This window comes from Schistocerca piceifrons, chromosome 3 (assembly GCF_021461385.2).
Source record: "Schistocerca piceifrons isolate TAMUIC-IGC-003096 chromosome 3, iqSchPice1.1, whole genome shotgun sequence".
NCBI classification, from domain to species: Eukaryota; Metazoa; Arthropoda; class Insecta; order Orthoptera; family Acrididae; genus Schistocerca; species Schistocerca piceifrons.
Window position 1 is genome coordinate 208,642,450 of NC_060140.1, and position 20,087 is coordinate 208,662,536.

Consider the following 20,087-nt stretch of genomic DNA (forward strand, 5'->3'; position numbering starts at 1 on the left):
TCAACGGAGAATGCACTCAATGGGTCAGAAAAATTTTGAAAAGCGAAGTCAGTGACGGCAATGCCATCAAGACTCTCAGTACCAGGACCATACAGGCATCAAATATACTGCAGGCATTCTGAACTGGACCCAAGTCGAGCTAGATAATCTGGACAGGAAAACAAGGGAAACCATGATGTTTCACCTAGTACTCTACCATCGCAGTGGCGAAGGTGTTGTATTTGTTCCAGAAGACAAGACATTCAAATAGACGGAGATATAAACTGAAGCTGAATGCCAGTCTGTTCGGGCGAGATTCAGTATCAAGGGTCGGCTTAAACTTATCATTGGGTCCTTCTACCAACCACCAGTTTCAAATGCAGACGTAATTGGAAACCATAGAGAAAATCTCTCCCCGTCGTACTGTCATTATTGGAGGAGAATTAAATAACTTAACAATCGATGGGATAATTACAGTTATGTAAGCGGTGGGCATATATGATATCCTTCAAAGTAATGCTAAATGCCTTCTGTGAAAACTGCCTTGAACAAGTAGTTCTGGAGCCAATTCATCATGGAAATGTGTAAGATCTAATGGCAACAAACAGACTGACCTCTTTCAGGATGTCCTTACTGAATGCGATATCAGTGATTATGAGACAGTCGTAGCAACAATGATTGCTGAAGTACAAAGGGCAGCTAAAACAAGTAGGAATATTGACAAGGTTGAAATGTTCAGTAAGCTAAGTAAAGAGGAAGTCATGTCATACCTCCAAGAGGAACTCAAAACATTTATCTATGGTAAAAGAATGTGAAAAATTTGTGGCTAAGATTAAAACAGTATTTGACCAAGCACTGGATAGATATGTACGTCATAAAGCAGATAATAATGGGAAGAAATTCCATGGTACACAGCCACTGTAAAGAAAATTGTAAAGGGACAACGATTGTTGTATAGCAGCATGAGTGACCATACATCCCTATTAATCGGGACAGTCCCGTTTTTGAGCCTCAAAAATAAGCTCCGACTTTTTTTTAACTAGTGGTTTTTTTTAACTAGTGGTTTGTCCCGATTTTCAAAGGATTATTTTCAAACATTTCCAAATCGGTTACATAGCAATACCAACACTTCATGTTGCTTCAGTAGACTATTTGCCCTCTTAGTTACACTATGTGATCAAAAGTATCCGGACACCCCCAAAAACATACGATTTTCATATTAGGTCCATTGTGCTGCCACCTACTGCCAGGTACCTCAGTAGTCGTTAGACATCGTGAGAGCGCAGAATGGGGAGCTCCCGTGGTCAGATGATTGGGTGTCTCTTGTGTCATACGTCTGTACGCGAGATTTCCACACTCCTAAACATCCGTAGGTCCCTGTTTCCGATGTGATAATGAAGTGGAAACGTGAAGGGACACGTAGAGCACAAAAGCGTACAGGCCGACCTCGTATGTTGACTGACAGAGACCGTCGACGGTTGAAGAGGGTCGCAATGGTAATAGGCAGACATCCTTCCAGACCATCACACAGGAATTCGGAACTGCACCAGGATCCACTGCAAGTACTATGACGGTTAGGCGGGAGGTGAAAAAAACTTGGATATCATGGTCGAGCGGCTGCTCATAAGCCATACATCACATCGGTAAATGCCATACGACGCCTCGCACCAATAAGGAGCGTAATCATTGGACGATTGAACAGTGCAAAAACGTGTGGAGTGACGAATCACGGTACACAATGTGGCGATCCGATGCCAGGGTGTGGGTATGGCGAATGCCCGGTGAACGTCATCTGCCAGCGTGTGTAGTGCCAACAGCAAAATTCGGAGGCAGTGGTGTTATGGTGTGGTCGCGTTTTTCATGGAGGGGGCTTGCACCCCTTGTTGTTTTGCGTGGCACTATCACAGCACAGGCCTATATTGATGTTTTAGGCACCTTCTTGCTTCCCGCTGTTGAAGAGCAAATGGGGGATGGCGATTGCATCTTTCAACAAGGTCGAGCACCTGTTAATAATGCACGGCCTGTGGCCGAGTGGTTACACGATAATAACATCCCTGTAATGGACTAGCCTGAACAGAGTCCTGACCTGAATCCTATAAAACACCTTTGGGATGTTTTGGAACTGCGACTTCATGCCAGGCCTCACCGAGCTACATCGATACCTCTCCTCAGTACAGCACTCCGTGAAGAATGGGCTGCCATTCCTCAAGAAACCTTCCAGCACCTGCGAGAGTGGAAGCTGTCATCAAGGTTAAGGTTGGGCCAACATCATATTGAATTCCAGCATTACCGATGGAGGGCGCCTCGAGCTTGTAAGTCATTTTCAGCCAGGTGTCCGGATACTCTTGATCACATAGTGTACATGGAATATCCGAGTTTTCTATATTCTCATTCTATATGCTCACAGTATCCCCAGAATGGTCAGTAGTTGAAAATATATTAATGTGGCTAAAGAAAACGAGCGTTTTAGTAAACGACTGTCCCTCATTTGATGGCGTAGTTCACATTCAGTCATTCGTAAAACAAGTGGAGACAGAGTGTGAACACTGGAATCAGTGGATGTCACATGAAGAATGATATAGGTCCTTTAGTTCTTGCAAATGTAATGCACAGTTCAGAAAAAAAATGGTTCAAATGGCTCTGAGCACTATGGGACTTAACATCTGTGGTCATCAGTCCCCTAGAATTTAGAACTACTTATACCTAACTAACCTAAGGAGATCACACACACCCATGCCCGAGGCAGGATTCGAACCTGCGACCGTATCAGTCTCGCGGTTCGGGAGTGCGCGCCTAGAACCGCTAGACCACCACGGCCGGCACAGTTCAGAGAATCGCTTAATACAGCGCAATATTTCTTTTCACTTCCTATCAACAATGTAAATGTGGAAAAAGTTTTCAGTTTACTATTGTCGCATGAATAGTTGAGATTAATAGAGTTACTGAGAGAACTGTTAGGTGTATTTTACTGACCTGTTTCAACTTCAGTAAATATAATAGCACTAATTTATATTCATACCTATTAGGCAAACTTGAGCTGGAGGATAAAATTTCATCTTAGAAGAAATATTGTTGCAGTATGGAATCCACAAGAACATAAATTCCTTGCGTTCATTCAAAACTGTTTTCCTGTCGTGATTGTTACTTTATGTCTTTCTACGTTCTGTATTGTGAACGTTACATTTCGTAGTAAATAAATTTCTGGAATCTTGCTTTACAATTTTTCCATTTCATATATAATATAAGAATTAAAAGTGATATATAACGAGAGATCAAACATTGTCCCACTTTTGGCCAAGAAAAGATGTGAAAATACCACTTTTGTCCAATGAAATAGTGGTCAACCTAAAAACAGATGTAAATGAAACCAAAGCGTGAAGCCTTCAATGAATAGTGTAGCAGAATACTATCGAAAGATCTCTCCCAAAACTCAAATGTATTCTCGTCAAATATAGAGGCTGCCATTGGTAGAAAAGTTAATATTCACACACTCATGGATGACACAAGAAATGAAGTTGTTGGTAGGAAAACAAAAGCAGGAATGCTGAAATCCATTGTCAAATATTCCGTCAGTAAATAAGATACAGAAGTACTACAGCAGTGTCACTCTCGCATCACTGCAGAGAAGAGTGATGCACACTACTGGCCATTAAAATTGCTACACCAAGAAGAAATGCAGATGATAAACGGGTATTCATTGGACAAATATATTATACTAGAACTGACATGTGATTACATTTCCGTAGATCCTGAGAAATCAGTACCCAAAACAACCACCTCTGGCCGTAATAACGGCCTTGATACGCCTAGGCATTGAGTCAAACAGAGCTTGGATGGCGTGTACAGGTACAGCTGCCCATGCAGCTTCAACACGATACCACAGTTCATCAAGAGTAGTGACTGGCGTATTGTGACGAGCCAGTTGCTCGCCCACCATTGACCAGACGTTTTCAATTGCTGAGAGATATGGAGAATGTGCTAGCCAGGGCAGCAGTTGAACAAAAAGGCCAGTACAGGACCTGCAACATGCGGTCGTGCATTATCCTGCTGAAAGGTAGGGTTTCGCAGGGATCGAATGAAGAGTAGAGCCACGGGTCGTAATACATCTGAAATGTAACGTCCACTGTTCAAAGTGCCGTCAATGCGAACAAGACGTGACTGAGACGTGTAACCAATGGCACCCCATACCATCACGCCGGGTGATACGCCAGTATGGCGATGACGAAAACACGCTGCCAATGTGCGTTCACCGCGATGTCGCCAAACACGTATGCGACCATCTTGATGCTGTAAACAAAACCTAAAAAATGACGTTTTGCCATTCGTGCACCCAGGTTCGTCGTTGAGTACACCATCGCAAAGGCTCCTGTCTGTGATGCAGCGTCAAGGGTAACCGCAGCCATGGTCTCCGAGCTGATAGTCCATGCTGCTGCAAACGTCGTCGAACTGTTCGTGCAGATGGTTGTTATCTTGCAAACGTCCCCATCTGTTGACTGAGGGATCGAGACGCGCTACACGATCCGTTACAGCCATGCGGATAAGATGACTGTCATCCCGACTGCTAGTGATACGAGGCCGTTGGGATCCAGCACGGCGTTCCGTATTACCCTCCTGAACCCATCGATTTCATATTCTGCTAACAGTCATTGGATCTCGACCAACGTCAGCAGCAATGTCGCGATACGATAAACCACAATCGCGATAGGCTACAATCCGACATTTATCAAAGTCGGAAACGTGATGGTACGCATTTCTCCTCCTTACATGAGGCATCACAAGAACGTTTCACCAGGCAGCGCCGGTCAACTGCTGTTTGTGTATGAGAAATCGGTTGGAAACTTTCCTCATGTCAGCACGTTGTAGGTGTCGCCACCGAAGCTAACCTTGAGTGAATGCTCTGAAAAGCTAATCTGTTGCGTATCACAGCATCTTCTTCCTGTCGGTTAAATTTCGCGTCTGTAGCACGTCATCTTCGTGGTGTAGCAATTTTCATGGCCAGTAGTGTAGGTATTACTGTCAGTGGCGTTCAGAAACAGCTAAAATCCCTAAAGCTGAATAAAACTCCAGGGGCCAATGGAATTCCTGCCAGAGTCTGTACCGAATGCGCAGCTGAGTTAGCTCTCATTTTAACAGTAATCTACATGCAAGCATCAGTCGTGGTCAGAACAGAATTGTGCGTAGTAGTGAATCCATTATGTCGGAGCTACGTGGATTCCAATGTGGGTAAACTGTTGGTGCTGGTATGGTAGGTGCTTCCGTAACCGAGATAGCCGAAGTGTTTGGTGTTTCAAGAGGCTCTATACCGAAGATTTATACCGTACGGAAAGTACGCGGAAGACATCATCAGTTATTATATTTTGACTAAAGTTCAGTCTTGATCACACCATTTACGTTTCAATCACATCTATTGGTCACTGTATTCCAAAAATGTTTACCAAAAAAAAAAGAACATCATCAATTAAATTACAACGCGAACGGAAGTGTGGTGTATGTGCTTGTAATGCGAAAACGTGATGCTGAAGCCATAACACCTGGACTATGGAGCAATGGTAGTTTATCACATGGTCAAATGAGTCTTGTTTAGCTCTGTTTCCAACTTCTGACCGAGTTTAGTCGCGAGGGTGAAACATGGCAGGGGTTCGGTGATGATTTGGGCAGCCACATTGTGGTATTCGATGGGTCCCATAGTAACTCTGCAAGGTCACGTTACTGCCAAGGATTATGTGATCATTTTGGCCAATAAGCTCCGTCCAATGTTACAATGTTTGTTCCCCAGTGGTAATACTGTGTTCCAAGACGACATGGCCCATGTTGAAAAAGCTTGCACGTCAGGGATTGGTTTTGTGATCACGACGATGAACCGTCACATCTCAGCTGATCAACATAGTCCCGAGATCTCAATATTGTTGAGCCTTTATGGTCTTTTTGGAGAGAAGGGTTTTTGATCGCTACCCACCTTCATCATCGTTACCTGAATTTGGCACTATTTTGCAGGAAGAATGGTATGAGATTCCCTTGAAAATCGTGCAAGAACTGTGTTTGTCCATTACAAGACGACTGGAAGCTGTTCTGAATGCCAACGGTTTTCCTACACCGTATTAGGCATGGTAAAGTGTTGTGTTTTTTATGTTTGCATATTTTGTCCACCCGCTGTAGTTCCGACACGTGGTAAGCAGGCTGTTTAGGTTTTTATGTTGGGAACGCCACGTATCGGTCTGTATGAAAATCACTGACTGTGCTGTGTGCAGTCTGTGGCTGGTTGGACTCATTGTCGGAATATTCGCTTGTGTAGTGTTGGACAGTCGGATGTGAACAGCGCTTAGCGTTGGCAGTTGGAGGTGACCCGCCAGCAGTGGTGGATGTGGAGAGAGAGAGATGCCAGAGTTTTGAGAGGTTACTATAAGCGGACGATCCGGACGTGTGCCCGCCAGAAAAAGGAAATTTGTAAAGATGGATGTCATGAATTAATAGATATATATATGATGACTTTTGAACATTATTAAGGTAAATACATTGTTTATTCTCTATCAAAATCTTTCATTTGCTAACTATGCCTAACAGTTGTTAGTGCCTTTAGTAGTTAGAATCTTTTATTTAGCTGGTAGTATTGGCGCTCGCTGTATTGTAGTAGTTCGAGTAACGAAGATTTTTGTGAGGTAAGTGATTTGTGAAAAGTATAGGTTAATGTTAGTCAGGGCCATTCTTTTGTAGGCATTATTGAAAGTCAAGACTGCGTTGCGCTAAAAATATTGTGTGTCAGTTTAGTGATGATCAGAATCAGTAAAGAGAGAACTGAGTACGTTCAGTTTTGCTCAGCTGTTCGTCGTTGGGTACCCCATCGCAGGCGCTCCTGTCTGTGTTGCAGCGTCAAGGGTAACCGCAGTCATGGTCTCCGAGCTGATAGTCCATGCTGCTGCAAACGTCGTCGAACTGTTCGTGCAGATGGTTGTTGTCTTGGAAACGTCCCCATCTGTTGACTCAGGGATCGAGACGTGGGTGCACGATCCGTTACAGCCATGCGGATAAGATGCCTGTCATCCCGACTGCTAGTGATACGAGGCCGTTGGGATCCAGCACGGCGTTCCGTGTTACCCTCCTGAACCCACCGATTCCATATTTTGCTAACAGTCATTGGATCCCGACCAACACGAGCAGCAGTGTCGCGATATGATAAACCGCAATCGCGATAGGCTACAATCCGACCTTCATCAAAGTCGGAAACGTGATGGTACGCATTTCTCCTCCTTACACGTTTCACCAGGCAACGCCGGTCAACTGCTGTTTGTGTATGAGAAATCGGTTGGAAACTTTCCTCGCGTGAGTACGTTCTAGGTGTAGGCGCCGGCGCCACCATCGTGTGAATGCTCTGAAAAGCTAATCATTTGCATATCACAGCATCTTCTTCCTGTCGGTTGAATTTCGCGTCTTTAGCACGTTATCTTAGTGGTGTAGCAATTTTAATGGCCAGTAATGTATATTAGTACATGGTGTAGTCCTCACGGACGGCAACGCAGGTTCTGACTCTGGCATCCAGTCGATCGTACATACGGCGAATACTGTCCTCGGACACTTTATTTCATCTGCTCGACCTGCTGACATGGTTCTGTAAGAGTTGTTGGTGCACAGATGACACGAGCCATTGCTCGTTCCACCATATTCCACGTCTTGTAGAGCTCCTTGGGTTTCACTGGTAGAATGTGGGCTAGCATTATACTGTTGGAACAACACGGCATATTCCTGTTGCAAGAACGGAAAAAGTGCGGATCTAACAACATTCTGCACGTATCAAGCGTTGGTTAGCGTCCCTTACAACAACACCAAAGGTGAAAGAGAGTTGTAGCTTGTCGCATCCCAGATCATAAGGCCTGAGGTGGAGCCAGTGTATTTTGGACGAATGCACTCTGCGAAACAGCGCTCACCAAGTCTACGTTGCACGCGCAAACGATAATCGTTTGCGTGCGGTCAGAATCTGCTTTCATCGCTAAAGATCACGGCGCGCCATTCCAGCTTTCATGTGATCCTCTGACGGCACCAGTCAAGCAAGCAGTGCACGTCGATGTTCGGGCGTGAGTGGAGGAGGGACGGATGTGTGCGTGCTCGTAATTCCACTGCTAATAACCGGCTCGCAACAGTTCGTGTTGACACGTCTGGACTCACAAGACCTCTTATCTGTTCTGTGGTAGCTGCGTTATCTGCTACTGCTGCCCTTACAATATGACGATGCTGGCGGGGATCTGCTGCGTGGACGTCCAGAACGCCGTGTACGGGTGTGAGAATGTTGACGTGACCACTGATACCAGCATCGTTGCGCAACTGACGCAGCAGAGCCAACTTGTGTGGCAGTTCCCCGAAAGGACCTTCTCCACACAATCTGATCCCTTTCAAACTCACCCAGTTGTCTGTAGGTAGCACGAATGCGTCTCCCTAGCACGACTGCCTGCTTGCTTCAGAAGCTTGCATCACACTAAGCCTTCTGGCTGTGAGCATTTACTATTAAAGAGCAGACACAGGTGGCAGGTCTGTTAGCCATGTCTACACGCTATTTTCTGTTGACGGACTACGTTGAAACCATTGTCAGTACATCTGTTATGCCACAAGTGGCATATGCAGTCATCGGATCAAAATCGACGCCTCTTTCCAGGTGTGCTAATTATTTTTTCGCACTCCCAAATTACAGCCACAAAGGTCGCCTTCTTGCATCTTCAAATGAATGCAATGTACTACAAGAACTACTTTAAGGGAGGACATCAACGAGGGATATACGGAAAACAGGTAGGAGGAAGTCCTACGTGCCGCATTCATTAAGGTTACAAGGATAGAGTTAGCTTTTGCGCCGGCCGTTGCGCTCGAGCGGTTCTAGGCGCTTTAGTCCGGAACCGCGCGACTGCTACGGTCGCAGGTCCGAATCCTGCCTCGGACATGGATGTGTGTGATGTCCTTAGGCTAGTCAGGTTTAAGTAGTTCTACGTTCTAGGGGACTGATGGCCTCAGATGTTAACTCCCATAGTGCTCAGAGCCATTTGAACAATTTAGTTAGCTTTTGCAGTCTCCAATGCGAAGGAAATGCTAATTGCATTGTAATTCGTCTGTGCCGCTTTCTACGGACTCGTGGCTGAACTGAGAAAGATTTATGGAAGTTTGGTAGCACGAGGGAATCTTGCAGGGTCTGTACACAAATTGAAGATAGTATCAAGGTTGTCGTATGGAGTGCTGACGTGTAAATCATAATTGTTGCATGCTTGGAGTAATTTCAACTAAACTTTGGAGTGGTACGTATAATGTTCCCTAGCACCGCCAGGAAGGGGTTGGCGATAGTGGCAGGGGTGGGATTGTGAAGATATGACATTTTAAAATCATTGAAAACAATCAGTATCGTAACAGTTTTAGTTGTTGGGTTAGGATGACCTGTTATAGTGGAATGAACTGTCCACTGAGCTCAAAATATCGGCCAAAAGGAAACCAGAGAATCACGAAGGTAGTGAGAAGTGAAAGAAATTATATCACCGATTAACTTATCGAAACTGATTGCCATATCGTAGACGATATGAGTAATTCTGATACCTTGGACGGACGAAGCACGGAGGATATGAGAAAAAGACTCGCACTAGCAAGAGGGCAGACTTCAGAATAAGAAGTCTACCACTCTCAAATACCGGCCTTAATATGAATATATTCGTCTGGTGCACACAATTGTACTAATGTCAGTCATTGGCTGCAGGAAAACTGGAGAAGGAAATCGAAGGGGTTGAGACATGGTGTTACATAAGGATGCTGAAACTTTAGCAGACTGATGAGATAAGAAATAAGGAGGTCCTTTGCATAATCGACGAGGAATGGCCGGCCGAAGTGGCCGTGCGGTTAAAGGCGCTGCAGTCTGGAACCGCAAGACCGCTACGGTCGCAGGTTCGAATCCTGCCTCGGGCATGGATGTTTGTGATGTCCTTCGGTTAGTTAGGTTTAACTAGTTCTAAGTTCTGGGGGACTAATGACCTCAGCAGTTGAGTCCTATAGTGCTCAGAGCCATTTGAACCATTTCGACGAGGAATGGAAAATGTGGGAAACACTGATTAGGTGAAGGGACAGAATGACAGGACACGTATCCACGAGGGAATAATCATCCACGACACTAGAGGGGTTCACTAAGGACGATAGAGACTGGAGTACGAATAACAAATCATCTAAGAAGTTGGTGTAAAGGCTACTCTGGGACGAACAGGTTGGCACAGGAGAAGAAGGCGTGGAGGGTAGTGCAAAACCAGTCATAGGAATGATGACACGCCCCTCCCTCCTTCCCCACAAAAGAGGCTGAGTGGTCACAGTTTCGAAGACATTTTATCCTTAGGCGTTACGCGGTGACCTTGGTGGGGGTGGGGAAGGGTATACTATCCCCATCTCCCAGTGAACTTTATTTCATATGTATCTGGTTACATGTTTGAACTGAGGTATACAGATATTGCAACATTACTGAGAACATTTCATTTTCCATATTTCACATAAATTTGCGCTACTCGATAGAGCGTGTCCAGCATTGTTATAAAACAGATTCCAGAAAGTTAGCTTTACACTGTCTACACAACGAACGAATGCTATTACTTGGAGTGCAAATGTGAATGTGCAAGACATGATTTGGGAGACTTTTTTGAGCTTCGATAGCAGACGAACTAGAAAATAGATGTATTGACAACACTGATATCAACAGTGCGTTGTACTGTTAGCCGCTATTGTACGAGAAAATTAAGCGTAAAAAAATACATCTAGTGTGGGCGCTTCTACGATATATATATATATATATATATATATATATATATATATATATATACTGTTGTACTGTTAGCCGCTATTGTACGAGAAAATTAAGCGTAAAAAAATACATCTAGTGTGGGCGCTTCTACGATATATATATATATATATCGTAGAAGCGCCCACACACACACACACACATATATATATATATATATATATATATATATATATATATATATATATATATATATCGTAGAAGCGCCCACACTAGATGTATTTTTTTACGTTTAATTTTAATATTGTCAGAGAGAAATTCCAACACCAAGTGTAAGTAGGCTGTTTAGGTTTTTATGTTGGTAACACCACGTAGTGCCCTGTATGAAAATCGCTGACTGCGCTATGTGCAGTCTGTGGCTGGGGTTGGACTCATTGTTGGAATATTCGTCTGCGTAGTGTTGGGCAGTTGGAGGTGAACAGCGTGTAGCGTTGGGCAGTTGGATGTGAACAGCCTGTAGTGGTGGATGTGAGGAGAGAGGTGCCAGAGTTTTGAGAGGTTACTATGAGCGGACGATCTGAACGTGTGTCCGTCAGAAAAAGGAAATTTGCTTAATTGGATGTCACAAAATTATATACATATAATGACTTTTGAGCGCTCTATCAAAATCTTTCATTTGCTAACTATGCCTATCAACAGTTAGTGCCTTCAGTAGTTAGAAACTTTTATTTAGCTGGAAGTATTGGCGCTCGCTGTACTGCAGTAGTTCGAGTCACCAAGATTTTTGTGAGGTAAGTGATTCATGAAAGGTAAATGTTATTGTTAGTCAGGGCCATTTTCTTTTTTGGGATTATTGAAAGTCAGATTGCGTTGAGCTAAAATATTGTGTATCAGTTTAGTGATGTTCAGAATAAGTAAAGAGAGAATTTTCTGAGTAAGTTCAGATTTGCTCAGCTGTTTGAAAATCAAATAACGTAAGAGTTTTTCCAGCATTGTCATTCTTTACATACAAAGGGGAAGTTTCATAAAAAATAATTAATGTAGAGTAATGGACTTTCGGGAATACATTTGTCTAGGTAACATATTTAAGCGATTGACGTCACATCACAGGTTAATGTAGGCGTGAGAAAAGCCTTCACAAATGTGAAACGCTGATTCATTAATAATCGCCAGAATGTTCAATGCAAGCCTGCAAACGTGCCAGTTTGGGGATGGGGTTCCATGCCTGTCACATTTGATCGGTCAACACAGGGGACAGTTAATGCTGGCTACGGATGGCGCTGGAGTTGTACGATGATGTCCCATATGGGCTCGATTGGAGACAGGTCTGGTGATCGAGAAGGCCAAGGCAACATGTCGACACTCTGTAGAGGATGTTGGGTTACAACTGTGGTATGTGGGCGAGCGTTATCCTGTTGGAAAACGCCTGGAATGCTGTTCATGAATGGCAGCACAACAGGTCGAATCACCAGACTGAGTCAGGATGCGTGGGATAACCACGAGAGTCTCCTGCTGTCACACGAAATCGCACCCCAGACCATAACTCCAGGTGTGGGTCCAGTGAGTCTAGGTCGCAGATAGGTTTGTCCCAGACACTCACTTGGCCTCCTCCTAACCAACTCACGGCTACCACTGGCACCGAGGCGGAACCACCTTTCATGAGGAAACACAAAAGACATCCAACCTACCCTCCAATGAACTCTTGCTTGGCACCTCTGAAGTGGCAAATGGCGGTATTTTTGGATCAATGGAAAGCACGCTGCAGGGCGTCTGGCTCGGAGCTATCCTTGATGTAACCAATTTGTAAGAGTTCGTTGTGTCACTATGGTGCCAACTGCCACTCATATTGCTGCTGCAGATGCATTACGATGCACCAGATCCATCTCTCGGTATTGCCATGCGGCCGTCCAGATCCTAGTCTTCTTGAGACCGTATATTCTCATGACTACCCCTGCCAGCAGACATGTACAGCGGCTACATTGCATGGGGGCTTAATTATATAATGAATGCAAATACTTTTTAATTTTTTTTAGTCACTGTATGTCCGGCTACGAAGTCTCGTAAACGGTTGGCCCTGACCAGTATTAGCACGCAATCTGACTGCATAAAATAACAACAAAGAATGAAACGAAATTTCCGTTAACACAATTAATTAATTAAGTCCCCAGCAACTATGAAAGCTACGAAACAACAAGGCACAAGTGTCGCTGTTCTGTGTGTGGAAGTGTGATTCAACGTACACATCTGGCACGGTTCTTCCTCAATACGACAAGATGTTTTAAATACCATTTATACTGAAGTAATTAAAAAAATAAACAGAAATACTATAATTGCACATAGAAACCAGAACTACAGTCTAATACAAGAACACGAGCCAGATGCTTTGTTGACTGAACATGTGACCAAGAGGAATTATTGTTTAAGACATTGAAATAATGAAAAAAAAGGAATTTTTTACCTTCATATATATTGACGAAAAGCACACTCTGATCATTACAGCATCCCCAATCCAACAACATCTGGTGTCTAGCCCATCAAAACAATACTACAAGTTCTGAACAAGCGCTCACTACCGCAACTTCTCAACTACGACTCGCTACTGCCACATTTCAACAAGCACTCTCCACCACGACTTCTCGACAAGAACTGCCAGTGGAGGCGGCGGAATAAAACTCTTTGGCGCAATCTCTGGCGCTGTGGCTCAATGTAGCCACCTTTCAACATTCATGCCAAGTCTTTCTACAACACCACGGAATGAACATCCAGTTTCTTGTAGACCTATTACACGACTTCATTCAACTCAGTGAGTTGTTGATAATGGCTTCTTTGCCGTCTTAATGACGGTCTTAACTAACATCAACTCACCACGTCCAATCTCAAAGGTAACTAACGCTCACGATCGCTACAGTGCGTATTTGAAGCAAACCTGATTTGCATCCTCACAGTGGCACTACTAGCGCCACTCTTATGCGAATGGCGCGAAATCTGATGTCATCTTTTAGACGTTGAAACACACCCGTTAACTTTGGCTTATGTCGCACACCTACTTCTTAGTGCTGAGCTCTTTTGATCGGTGTAGATATGCGTGTTCAGGGTTCGCCTAACGAATTTCTTTAAACTTCTTTTATCCCATATTTCATGGATAACGAATTTTGTCACCGTAAATTACAGGGATGTGTGAAGAATGACTGGCTAGTCGACTTCTGCTCCACAATGGCTCTGAGAACCATGGGACTTAGCTTCTCAGGTCATCAGTTCCCTAGAACTTAGAACTACTTAAACCTAACTAACCTAAGGACATCACGCACATCCATGCCGAGGCAGGATTCGAACCTGCGACCATAGCGGTCGCGCGGTTCCAGACTGTAGCGCCTAGAACCGCTCGGCCACTCTGGCTGGCAGCTCCAAAATCCTTGCAATTTTGATTAAAACCCCCTCCACGCAATACTCCATACTGCCACAGATGTGCGGAGCCCATGTTTCTTTGTCAACACGTAGCAACTAAATCCAAAGACAAGAGCTTCGCTAACAAACAGTCTTCGAGCAATTTCAGCCTTTATGCAGCGTAGATACGCAGTGCTGGTGAATGCGAAATTCTCAAGGTAACAGTTGAAAGGCCTCTTTTTTATTCCTTTCATGTTAATTTCTTAAATCTGTTATCATTTACGGCATAAATTCCTCTTCTAAATTTACTGTGGTGTTTCTGACTATCTGGGAGGAGACTGAGCAGTGAAACGTGTTACTTTTACACATAAACAAGAACGATCTGTCACACTACTACACTTTAAAACACAGTTTATATGTAATTCATGTCACACAGTCTCATACGGAACCTACATCCGCTTTCTTCCATGTACTGTATATGATAAGATACTGTCATCCTCCTTGCCTTCTGTGTGAGAGGATGAATGAGCAAATGTATTTCTAGTTGCATGCTTGATGGTAGCAGACAAGCCTGTCTGCTAGAGAACAGTAGGACCAACGTCAGAACAGGTAGCTATGCTTTCTAAAAGCGGAGAGGTTTCTATTCTTAGTATGGTCCAGTCCGTCCCTTGTCATGTTGGTATAGGAAGCTGCCTCTCTGGTCACTTCCGTTTGTATAGGTTAAGCACGCTCGGTACGGGCTCAGGTCAGTCGGTCCGCGGCGAGCGTCTGAAGTGGTAAGATCTCCGGCTAAGCGCGTGTCTGCTAAGTCCGTAGGACAATGGATTTCTTAAGTTCAGCCTAACTGAAAATTTAATCACCTTTATTTCAGGTTTAGCTCTAAGATATCTAATGTTATCTTAAATTGCAACACAGTGTAATTTGAAGGTGAAGTTCAGAATATATTCCGGTAGTTGCTATGTCACTACTTTGTGAGTAAAGTGGAACCATGTGTTGATCAGTAACTCTAACTAAGATCATCAATCTTAAATGCGAATGTGCGTGAGATTATAATGTCTCGTCTTGACAATATTTTTCAATATAGCAACTTTTCTTTATGTTCAACCCACGTGCGGTGTACTTTGTGAGACCAGTACCACGTGCTTATACAATTGTTTGAGCCATCAGGTTAATAGTAAGACGATAGTAACCAGTTCGTGGTTTTTCTTTTGTAAATTGCATTTCGATGTAATTTATTTTAATTATCAAAATTATTGTGGAGTTACACTCTTTGTGTAAACCAAGTTGACCACGTGAAGCTTGTGGTGTAAGCATCAAAGTAGCCCTCAGCTATTCTTTTCGGGAAGATTTCACAGAGAGTTAGTATGAATTTAGTATACCAGTGTGTGGTAATTTCATGACGGACAGTATTGCGCTACGAACGTAACTTCTTTGGGTGAAAATTGAATCGGTTGGTTGTGGTTAATTTCCTCTTGCATATGTTTCAACGTTCTTCGTGTGTTATTTTATGAATGCAGTGTTGTATGTAGTCTCCCAATCTTGGCTCCCTATTTGATGTGTTCTGTAAGATTACAAACTCACATTTTCACAATCCTAAATAAGGCACCAGTTTAGTTATGAATCAAGTTTGATATGCTGAAATTTTAATGGAACAATGATCAATGTTAAAATAAATGTCCAAGTAAAAACTGATTTATTTCTTTTTATTTAAATTGTCTTTTTATATGTATATCACCGGTTATCGTAAGATGAGCACTAAAAGATTATAATTAATGTTAGTCTGGTTGGGAATTTGGTAAGCTAGACTGGATATCTGGTGAAACAGTTGCACAGTAATGCAAGGTTAACTTCCTCAGATAGCTCACAGCTTTTAACCCACTTTTATGGTCTTGAATATCAGCACCGCTTTCAGGACAAATTAATGCAACAACATTACACAGTAGCCAATTAAATGTGTAATTTGCCGAAAGAAATGCAGTGAGCCTTCCTTACAGAGAAGTGATAGAATTTCTTGTCGTTCACTTACGAAAAGACAGGATTCTGTCTTAACAAAATAATTGAAGAATTGTTAATTGAACATTAGTGGCTTGATTCAGAGTATTATTGTCGTAGGAATGTAACATTCCTTACTAGTTTTAGTCAGAAACAATAAAATTGTTTTCTGAGGTCAAACCATTTCCGGAAATACAGTTTTCACTACACTCAAGGTAAGCAAATCTGCTTCTGATCACTTCAGATTATTGACCCATACAGTAGGGGGTGACACAAAAAGTGTCTAAACCAATGAGTATTAGGAGGAGTAACGATAAGGTCGTCAGCTGTAAGTCTCTGTCTATTTTTTTAAATGCGACCGGTGCTCGTGGTCCAGTCCGCCGTCCTCATGCCCCTCTATTGACAGACAGAAGTCCCATGACCAAAGAGTAGGTAGAACCACTATTTGCCAATAGAGGGACCTGATGACGGTGGAGAGTATCACCGAAATCTATCACATTTAAATAAAGAGATACAGACACACGCCTGACGGCGTTATGATTACTTGTCATATATTCATCAGCTGTTGTGCTACACGTCTAGGTTGAGGATGGGTGTACGAAAACGACTACTGGTGTCCAATCGGCTGTATTCGGAGTTGCTAAGCGGAATGATAGCAGCGTTGCTGAGAATTCACCCATAGGGGTTGGTGTCGTGATGGAAGTGTTGAAGGGTGACATGCGCAGAATATGTGGAACAGTTTCAACCTAACTGGTACACGTATCAATTACTATCAGAGAAAATACTGGGAGCGAAAAGGAATAGACCGAGCACTGAAAGGTCGAAGTCCAAACAAGGCACGTGGAGTACACGACAGTCGCCCAAAATTATTGAGCTCTTGGGGACAGCCAGCTACGACAAAACTATTCCATCTGTTATGCTAGTTATAAACACAGGTGAAATACAATCAGGCCTCAAGTAAGATGTGATAATTGCGGTCCCAAAGGATAAAGAGCACACAGATGTGAATACTACCGAACCGTCAGTCTAATATGTGAAATAAGTCATGGATACAAAATGCTGACACAGAAATATTTACAGAAGAATAGAGAAACTGGTAGACGCCGACCTGTGTAAGTTGAGTTTGGGTTCCAAAGAAATGCAGTAACACTGAATCAAAACTTATGCTTAGATTTATTTTAGAAGAAAGGCTGAATCGAGAGAAACCTACGTTTGAGCCATTTTTAAATTTAGAGAAAAGTTTTGACAATGTTGACTGGAATACACTCTTTGAAATTCTGAAGGTAGCAGGAATAAAATACATGGAGTGAAATGTTATCTACAAATTGTACAGAAACCAGATTGCAGTTATAATGAGTCGAAGAACATCGAAAGGAAACAGTAGTTGAGAAGGGACTGACGCAATGTTGTAACCTATTCCCGATGTTAATCAACCAGTACACTGACCAGGTAATAATGGAACAAAAGAGAAATTTTGGAAGGGAATTTAAGTTCAGGGAGAAGAAATAACAACTTCAAGGTTTGCCAATGGCGCTGAAATTCTGCCACTGGCAGTAGAGAAATTGAAGAGCAGTTGAACAGAATGCGCAGTTTAAAAGATGTTATAAGAAGAACGTAAAACAAACAAGGATGATGGAATGTACTTGAATTAAATAAGGGGATATTGAGGGAATTAGATTAAGGAATGAACCATTGGAAGTAGCAGATGAGTTGTACTATATGGGCAAGAAAATAACTGAAGATGTCCAGAGTAGAAAGGATATAACTTGGGGACTGGATATTTGTTTTGTCGCCTCAAGGAATTTTATTATATTCGAATTCAGATTATGTTAAAGAAATCTGCAGCAAACCAATGTGAAGGATATTGGTCTGTAATTTTGCTGGTCTGTCCTTTAACCCTTCTTACATGCAGGAGTGAACCGTACTTTTTACCAATAGCTTGGTACTTTGCGTTGGGGAGTCGCGATAAATGCAAACTAAGTGGTCTGTGCCCTAGAGTACTCTTCATACAAACGAACTGGAATTTCATCCAGGCCTGGTCAATTTCTTTGAAGAGATAGGTGACAGTTGGTATTTTCAGTTTTTAGAAAATAGTCTACAAAACTCTTTACTTTTGACTCCCCAGATGTCTCTGAATGCCTTATTTAGCCATATAAGGTCTTTTTTGTTCCAGACAAATTATTCCGTAACAGACCTTCATATGTCACGTAGTTATGGAATGTCATAGAGTTGTGAAAAAAGGCATAGTAGGCATTGAGCAATAGTTTATGACTAACACAGGGCTAAAGTTAACTTAATAAATATGTGCCATATGCTAACTATGTACACAGATATTTCATATAATATCTCCATGTCAGTTTTGAGTCAAGACGAATTCCAAGAAGTTTAGCAGAAGCACCATCTTCGTCATCAGATTTAACGCATTATGAACAGAAATTTACAGTTGTTTCATTAGGAACATACATTTCACTAATTTCGAACCATATATTGGTCATTCTGAGATGACCCTTAATTTGATACTTCTATGCTGCCAAGTCTTTTCCACTAGGAAAGAGTTTAGTGTCATCTGCTTATAGTACAGACCTACACAACGTAACGCTAGTAAAGTCATTGACATGAATTGTAAATATTGAAGGTCCAAGGACAGAAACTTGTAACATGCCCTTTGTGACATACAAGACACTTAATTTCCTATTGTTGACTATCACTTGGGTAGTATCTAATTAAAGAATGTTCTAAGGCTCTAAATCTTTAAGAGTTGAATATTTTTTTCAGAATCATATGGGTGGCAGATTGAAATGTCTCACTGATATCCGCAAGTGTAGCATTAACAGACAATCGTGATTCTTACTACAATACAATAAACTTCTAGTTTTCTAAACAGATCACGAGGAGAAAACCACACGAGAATATACGAGGAGATACGAGATAGGACAAATTTATGCAGTAGATTTTGCAGTGCGCCAAGTAAATCAGTCGACTCTTAGGCATAATCTAGCTGAGACCTCAATGTTCCTAAGTGATAACGTTTTCCATTTTCGAGTTATTGATGTTTATTAATGTAAGAAGTGTTTTACTGTAAAATTCATGACGTTTCAGTACAATGAACACACCATGATGGTGTTTTCAGTTAATGATGGTAGCTACCTGCAATCCTACCAGAAGCCACACTTTATCAATTTAAAGAATGATACTGCCATCGGCCACAGGGGACATCATCAGAAGCAGCTGTGTCATGAAGCACGTAGGATATTGTCTAAATACTTGTTCATGAGGTTAATTCATTGACGATCTGACCTAAACTTGCCTCCTTCAATGAAATGGATTTATCCGGTATGTCAATATAGCATCAAGGTCAATGCGTATGGGCAAAGCGTCTGCTTCTTCATATCAGTTCTAGGGGGGGGGGGGGGAGGGGGTCATGAGAGGAATGTAGGTACTTTCTCAAGACTTTTCTGTTCATTGTCGTGCAGCTGTGGAGAGTATGCCAAAACTTCAGGGTGAAAGTTGTACAGACGTTAAAGAACGCCAAATTGAGTACTTTGAGATAAGAAACCAAGGCACCGAGGTGACTATTTCAATAGTATGGGGTCCTCAATGAGCACTGCAAGTGAAGCATATATTTGCAAAGCTTAATTCTGTTTTACAGTTCACGGATGGTCGTGAAAGATGGATCAGTACTCGTTAGAGGAACTTGCAGGCACGAAAGTAGCAGTATGTAGAGCCTGGAAAACCGTATGAGTGTGCAGAGAAAAATTTCTCAACAGACATCAACCTGCCTGGATGGCAGTTATCGCTGTGAAAAGAAACTTAGGAGATATGTGTCGTACACGCCACACAGATCTGTTCATTGTTATCAATGAAGCATTATTCGCACTGTGCAAAAGAAGATGATGTTGTTGGAATAAGATCAATCAACAAGTACCACTAAACTTGCCCAGAAAATGCACTATTCGAACACTGCAGTACGGATAGCGCTGGACTAGCACCAGTA